We start from the raw sequence: 9,139 nt of genomic DNA, 5'->3' as shown, positions 1-9,139 counted from the left end.
AGCGAAAAGACACGTGGAGCTCACAGTCAAATGGTAAAACATAAATTAATCACACAGGGCTGGATGCAGTGGCGTATGCTTGTAATCCCAACACTTTGGGAGGCCAAGAGGGGAGGATCACTTGAATCCAGGAGTTCGAGCCCAGCCTGAGCAACATGGCGAAACCCCATCTCTACAAAATAAAAACAAAAAATTAGCCAGGCGTGGTGGCACACACCTGTGGTCCCAGTTACTCAAGAGGCTGAGGTGGGAGGATCGCTTGAGCCCAGGAGGTCGAAGCTGCAGTGAGCCGTGATAGCACCACTGCACTCCAGCCTGACAGAGGTAGACCGTCTCAAAAATAAGAAGATAAAAAGTTTTTAATGCAAAAAAAAAAAAAAAAAAAATCACACAGATAAAGCAGCGGCCTTTGGTCCTTCTAGAGCGTGTGAAGGAGAAATGCGACCCAATTAGGAGACAGAAGAGGCTTGGTAGAGGAAATAGAAGTGCAGCTCATCTTGAAAGCAGCAGTTCTCAAAGTGTGGTCCTCAGACCAGCAGCATCAGGATCACTTTGGTCCTGTTAAAAATGTGGACTCTGGGCCAGGCGCGGTGGCTCACACCTGTAATCCCAGCACTTTGGGAGGCCAAGTCGGGTGGATCACCTAAGGTCAGGAGTTTGAGACCAGCCTGGCCAACATGGTGAAACCCCGTCTCTACTAAAAATACAAAAATCAGCCAGTGGCGGGCGCCTGTAATCCCAGCCACTAGTAGGCTGAGGCAGGAGAATCGCTTGAACCTGGGAGGCCGAGTTTGCAGTGGGCCGAGATCGCGCCATTGCACTCCAGCCTAGGCAAGAAACGCGAAACTCTGTCTCAAAAAAACAAAATAAAACAAAACAAACAAACAAACAAAAAAAAACAAAGAAAGAAAGGAAAGAAAGAAAAGAGAAAAGAAAAGAAAAAAAAGACGAAAAGAAAAGAAAAGAGGAGAAGAAAAGAAAAGAAAAAAGAAAAGAAAAGAAAAAAGGTGGACTTTGGGGCCCATGCCACAACTGCTGAATCAGAAGCCAGGTGTCAGGCCCAGTGATCTGTGCTGTAAGGGGATTCTGATGCTCTGTGCGGGACAGTGGAGATAAATGAGGAAAAAGGCAAGGAATAGTGTTCAAGGAAGAGGGCAAAGTTTGTGCAAAGACAGCAGAAAGGGGCTGGAGAACAGTATGTGTGAAGGAGCCTGGTGTGAGCTGAGAATCCAGGGGTCAGTGTAGAGCTGACTTCTCCCTTAGAGGCACAGGAGGCACACAGTAATTTTAGGGACCTGTGAAAATGTTTTAATTGTAATTTCTTTTTAAATTAGAAGAAGAAAAGGAACGTAATAAAAGCGATATATAATAATGAATCCAGCTTGGATGACAGTCATTTTATGAATGCAGTCATAAAATATTCATTTTTTAAAATTATTTTTTGGAAGAAGGGGTGCACAAAAACAAAGTAGCTAGAGCCCATGAAAGTCATATTGTGGCTGGCCCTGGGTCACTGGGGCAGTTTGTGATATTAATGAAATATCGCTGTGATATTTACAACATCCAGCGTTTACACACCGTGACATCAATGAAATATCGATGTGATATTTATAATATCCAGTGTTTACACACCGTGATATTAATAAAATATCGCTGTGATATTTATAATATCCAGTGTTTACACACTGTGATATCAATGAAATATCTCTGTGATATTTGTAATATCAAGTGTTTACGCACCATGACATCAATGAAATATCACAGATATTTACAACATCCAGTGTTTACACACCATGACCTCAGTGAAATATCAATGTGATATTTATAATTTCCAGTGTTTACATACCGTGATATTAATAAAATACGGCTGTTATATTTGTAATATACAGTGTTTACACACCGTGATATTAAGCAAACATCACCGTGATATTTATAATATCCAGCGTTTACAGTGTTTACACATCGTGATATAAATGAAATATCACTGTGATATTTATAATATCCAAGGTTTACAAACTGTGATACTGATGAAACATCGCTGTGATATTTATAATATCCAATGTTTACACAAAGTGTTTACACACTGTGATGTTAAATATCACTGTGATTTTTATAATATCCAGTGTGAAATTAATGAAATATCACTGTGACATTCATAATATCCAGTATTTACACAGTGCTTACACACCGTTACATTAATGAAATATGACTGTGATATTCATAATGTCCAGTATTTACACACAGTGCTTACACACTGTGACATTAACGAAATATCGCTGTGATATTCATAATATCCAGTGTTTCCACACAGTGCTTACACACTGCAATATTAATAAAATATCGCTATGATATTCATAATATCCAGTGTTTGCACACAGTGCTTACACACTGTGACATTAATGAAATATCGCTGTGATTTTCATAATATCTATTGTTTACCTACAGTGTTTACACACCATGATATTAATGAAATATTGTTGTGATATTTATAATATCCAGTGTTCACACATAATGTTTACACGCTGTGATATTAATGAAATATCGATGCAATATTTATAATGTCTAGTGTTTACACATCATGATATTAAGGAAATATCGCTGTTATGTTTATATTATCCAGTGTTTACTCACAGTGTTTGCACGCCGTGATATTAAATGAAATATCGCTGTGATATTCATAATATCCAGTGTTTACACACTGTGATATTAATGAAATATCCCTGTGATATTCATAATATCCAGTGTTAACACACAGTGTTTACACACTGTGACATCACTGAAATATTGCTGTGATATTTACGATATCCTGTGTTTACACACTCTGATATTAGTGAAATATCGCTGTGATATTTACAACATCCAGAGTTTACACACTGTGATATCAGTGAAATATCGCTATGATATTTACAATATCCAGTGTTTACACACTGTGATATCAGTGAAATATTGCTGTGATATTTACAATATCCAGTTCACACACTGTGATACCAGCAAAATATTGCTCTGATACTTACAATATCCTGTGTTTATACACTGGTTACACACTGTGATATCGGCGAAATATCACTGTGATGTTTACAATTTCCAGTGGTTACACACTGTGATACTGGCAAAACATCGCTGTGATATTTCCAATATCCACTAGTTACACATTGTGATATTGGTGAAACATCACTGTGATATTTACAATACCCAGTGGTTACACACTGTGATATCAGTGAAATATCGCTGTGATATTTATAATATCCAGTGTTTACACACGGGGCTGACATGCTGTGATACTAATGAAATATCGCTCTAATATTTATAATATCCTGTGGTTACACACTGTGATACTAGTGAAATATCACCCTGATAATTACAATCTCCAGTGATTACACACTGCACTACTGGTGAAATATCATTCTGATATTTATAATATCCAGTGTTTACACAAAGTGTTTACGTGCTGTGATACTAGTGAAATACCACTCTGATATTTATAGTATCCAGTGTTTACACACAGTAATACTAGGGAAATTTCGGTCTGATATTTATAGTGTCCACTTTTTACACACTGTGATACAAGGGAAATTTTGCTCTGATATTTGTTATATCTAGTGTTTATACACTGTGACATTAGTAAAATTTCTCTCTGATATTACTAATATCCAGTATTTACATACTGAGACATTAGTGAAATTTCACCCTGATATTTATAATATGCAGCATTTACACACTGTAACATTAGTGAAATATCGCTCTGATATTTATAATATCCAGGGTTTACACACAGGGTTTACACACTGTGACACTAGTGAACTATCAGTCTGATATATATAATATCCAGTGTTTACACAAAGTGTTTACACACTGTGATACTAGGAAAATTTTACTCTGACATTTATAGTATCCAGAGCCTACACACTGTGATACAAGGAAAATTTGACTCTGATATTTATAGTATCCAGGGCCTGCATACACACTGTGATACAAGGAAAATTTTGTTATGATATTTATAGTATCCAGGGTTTATACGCTGTGATACTAGGAAAATTTTGTTCTGATATTTATAGTATCCAGGGTTTACACACTGTGATACTGGGGAAATTTAGCTCTGATATTTATAAAATCCAGGGTTTACACACTGTGATACCAGGGAATTTTCAGTCTCATATTTAGAGTATCCAGGATTTACACATTGTGATACTAGGGAAATTTTGCACTGATATTTATAGTATCCAGGATGTACACACTGTGATTTGAGGGAAGTTTCGCTCTGATATTTATAGTATCCAGGGCTTACAAACTGTGATATTAATGAATATTGCTCTGATGAGGATACATGTAATATCCAGGGTTTACATGCTGTGATATTAATGAAGTATCGCTCTGATGAAATAATTGTAATATCCAGTGTTTACACACTGTAGTATTCATGAAATATTGCTCTGATGATACTTGTAATATCCAGTGTTTACACACTGTGATATATATGAAATATCACTGTGATGATGATATTTACAATATCCACTGTTTACACACTGTGATATTAATGAAATATTGCTCTGATGGTATTTATAATATTCAGGGTTTACACACAGTGATATTAATGAAATATGTCTCTGATGATGTTTATAATATTCAGTGAGTGAAATATCACTCTGATATTTATAATATCTGGTGTTTACACACTGTGATATTAATGAAATATGGCTCTGATATTTATAATATCCATTGTTTACACATTGTGATATTAATGAAATATTGCTCTGAGATGTATAATATCCAGTATTCACACACTGTAATAGTAATGAAATATGGCTCTGATATTTATAATATCCAGTGTTTACACACTGTGACAGTAATAAAATATCGCCATGATATTTATAATGGTGATGGTGTACACACTGTGATGTTAATGAAATATCGCTCTGATAATTATAACATCCAGTGCTTATACACTGAAATATTAATGAAATGTCACTCTGATATTTATAATATCCAGTGTTTAGACACAGTGTTTACACACTGAGATATTAATGACATATTGCTCTAATATTTATAATATCCACTGTTTAGACACTATTGATATTAATGAAATATCGCTCTGATATTTATATTATTCAGTGTTTACACACTGTGATATTAAAGAAATGTCGTTCTGATATTTGTAATATCAGTGTTTACATACAGTGTTTAAACACGTTGATAATAATGAAATATGACTCTGATATTTATAACATTAAGTGTTTACACACTGTAATAGTAATGAAATATTGCTCTCATATTTAAAATATCCAGTGTTTACACACTGTGATATTTATAAAATGTCACTCCGATATTTATAATATCCAGTGTTTGCACACACTGTTTACACACTGTTATATTAATGAAATATCACTCTAATACTTATAATATCCAGTATTTACACTCAGTGATTACCAACCATATTAATGAAATATTGCTCTCATATTTATAACACACTGTGTTAACACAATGTTTACACATTGTGATATTAATGAAATATCACTCCGATATTTATAATATCCAATGTTTACACACAGCTTCCATGTTATTATGAATAATATCACAGGATGTACACCCACTGTGATATTAGCCATCATATCAAAGATATTATAAATAATATCACAGTGGATGTACAACCAGGGTGTACACCCATTGGGATATCACCAGTAAAATCTAAAATATTAGGAATAACATCACAGGATGTACACCAACTGAGATAGCAGTACTGTGATATTAGCAGTAATATAAAAGATATAAATAACATCACAGGGTATACACCCATTGTGATATTAGCAGTAACATCGAATATATTAATAATATCACAGGGTGTACACTCACTGTGATGGTGGCGGTAATATTGAAGGTATAATGAATAATATCACAGGGTGTACACCAACTCTGATGTTAGCGGTAATATTGAATATATTATGAATAATATCACAGGGTGTACACCTACTGTGATATTAGCGGTAATATGAAAACGTTATGAATAATATCATGGAGTATACACACAGGGTGTACACCCACTGCGATATTAGCGGCAATATCGAAGATGTTATGAATATTTTCACAGTGTGTACACGCAGGGTGTACATCCACTGTGATATTAGCGGTAATATCGAAAATATTATGAATAATATCATGGAGTATACACACAGGGTGTACACCCACTGTGATTTTAGCGGCAATAGCTAAGATATTATGAATATTTTAACAGTGTTTACACACAAGTTGTACATCCACTGCAATATTAGCTGTAATATCGAAAATATTATGAATAATATCACAGGGTGTACACATAGTGAGTGCGCCCACTGTGATATTGGGAGTAACCTTTCGAAGAAGATATTAAACATAATATCACAGGGTGGACACACAGGGTGTACCACCCCTGTGCTATTAGTAGAATTTCTCTAAGAAGATGTTTGGCATAATATCTCAGGAAAGGTACACACGGGGGATGCACCCCCTGTAATATTAGCAGTAATCTCTCGAAGAAGATATTAGGCATGATATCAGAGGGGAGTACAAAGAAGGTGTACCCACACTGTGATATTAACAGTAATCCCGCAAGATATCATGGAGTATACACACAGGGTGTACACCCACTGCGATATTAGCGGCAATATCGAAGATATTATGAATATTTTCACAGTGTGTACACGCAGGGTGTACATCCACTGTGATATTAGCGGTAATATCGAAAATATTATGAATAATATCATGGAGTATACACACAGGGTGTACACCCACTGTGATTTTAGCGGCAATAGCTAAGATATTATGAATATTTTAACAGTGTTTACACACAAGTTGTACATCCACTGCAATATTAGCTGTAATATCGAAAATATTATGAATAATATCACAGGGTGTACACATAGTGAGTGCGCCCACTGTGATATTGGGAGTAACCTTTCGAAGAAGGTATTAAACATAATATCACAGGGTGGACACACAGGGTGTACCACCCCTGTGCTATTAGTAGAATTTCTCTAAGAAGATGTTTGGCATAATATCTCAGGAAAGGTACACACGGGGGATGCACCCCCTGTAATATTAGCAGTAATCTCTCGAAGAAGATATTAGGCATCATATCAGAGGGGAGTACAAAGAAGGTGTACCCACACTGTGATATTAACAGTAATCCCTCAAGGTATTAGGCATAATATCACAGGGTGTGCACCCACTGTGTGATACAAGCAGTAATGTCTCGAGGATATTATGCACAATATAACAGGGTGTACACTCTGGGTGTACACCCACTTGGACAGTAGCAGAAATATCTCTAGGATATTACGCATAATCTCACAAGGTGTACACTCAGGGTGTACACCAACTGTGACAGTAGCAGAAATATCTCGAACATATTATTCATAAATTTACAAGATGTACACCAAGGGTGTACAACCACTGTGAAAGTTGCAAAAATATCTCGAGGATATTATTCATAATCTCACAGGGTGTACACCCGGGGTGTACACCTACTGTGACACTAGCACAGTCACAGTATTTTGAGAAATATCTCGAAAATATTATGCATAATATCACAGGCTGTACACCCACTGTGATATTAGCAGAAAGATCGCGAGGATATCATGTCTAATACCACAGAGTGTACACGCGTAATATCAATATACACCCACTGTGACGGATATTAGTGGAAAGATCGTGAGAATATCATGCATAATATCACAGGGTGTCCACACAGGGTGTAAACCCACGGTGATACTAGCAGAAAGATCGTGAGAATATCGTGCATAATATCACAGGGTGTAAACACAGGATGTACACCGACTGTGATTGATATTAGCGGAAAGATCGCGAAAATATCATGCATAATATCACGGAATATACACACAGGGTGTGCACCCGCTGTGATATTAACAGAAAGATCGCCAGGATATCATGCATAATATCACAGGGGGAACACCCACTGTGATAGTAGCAGAAAGATCGCGAGGATATCATGCACAGTATCACAAGGTGTGCACCCGGGGTGTACACCTACTGTGATGTTAGCAGAAAGGTCACGAGGATGTCATGAATAATATCGCAGGGTGTGCAAACAGGGTGTACACCTACTGTGATATTAGTAGAAAGGTAGGGAAAATGTCATGCATAATATCGCAGGATGTGAACACAGGGTGTATATTCCCTGCGATATTAGCAGAAAGATCGCGAGAATATCATGTATAATATCACATGGTGTAAGGCCACTGTGATATTATCAGAAAGATCAGGAGGATATCATGCATAATATCGCAGGGTGTAACACTCACTGTGATATTAGCAAAAAATCGCGAGGATATCATGCATAATATCGCAGGGTGTACATTCACTGTGATATTAGCAGAAAGATCGCGAGAATATCATGCATAGTATTGCAGGGTGCGCACCCAGGGTATACACCCACTGTGATATTAGCAGAAAGGTCGCAATGATGTCATGAATAATATCGCAGCGTGTGCACACAGGGTGTAAACCCACTGTGATATTAGCAGAAAGGTCGCCAGGATGCCATGGATAATATCGCAGGTGTACACTTACTGTGATATTAGCAAAAAGATCGCGAGGATACTATGCATAAATATCATGCATAATATCACAGAATATATACGCAGGGTGTACACACAGGGTGTGCAGCCACTGTGATTGATTGATATTAGTGGAAAGATCACGAGAATATCCTGAGTAACATCACAGGGTGTACACACATGGTGTACAGCCACTGTGATGGATTGATATTAGCAGAAAGATCTCTAGGATATCCTGCGTAACATCACAGGGTGTACACACAGGGTGCACAGCCACTGTGACTGATTGGTATCAGCGAAAAGATGGCGAGGATGTCTTGCATAAAATCACAGGGTGTACACACATGGTGTACAGCCACTGTGATGGATTGATATTAGCAGAAAGATCTCTAGGATATCCTGCGTAACATCACAGGGTGTACACACAGGGTGCACAGCCACTGTGACTGATTGGTATCAGCGAAAAGATGGCGAGGATGTCTTGCATAAAATCACAGGGTGTACACACACGGGGTACATGCACTGTGATATCAGCTGGAAAATCTCGAGGATATCATGCGTAATATCACAGGGTATACACCCACTGTGATAGT

The sequence above is a fragment of the Pongo abelii genome, chromosome 18, assembly GCF_028885655.2.
Source record: "Pongo abelii isolate AG06213 chromosome 18, NHGRI_mPonAbe1-v2.0_pri, whole genome shotgun sequence".
NCBI lineage: Eukaryota > Metazoa > Chordata > Mammalia > Primates > Hominidae > Pongo > Pongo abelii.
The sequence above is the reverse complement of the archived record's forward strand: the minus strand, read 5'-3'. Positions refer to the sequence as shown.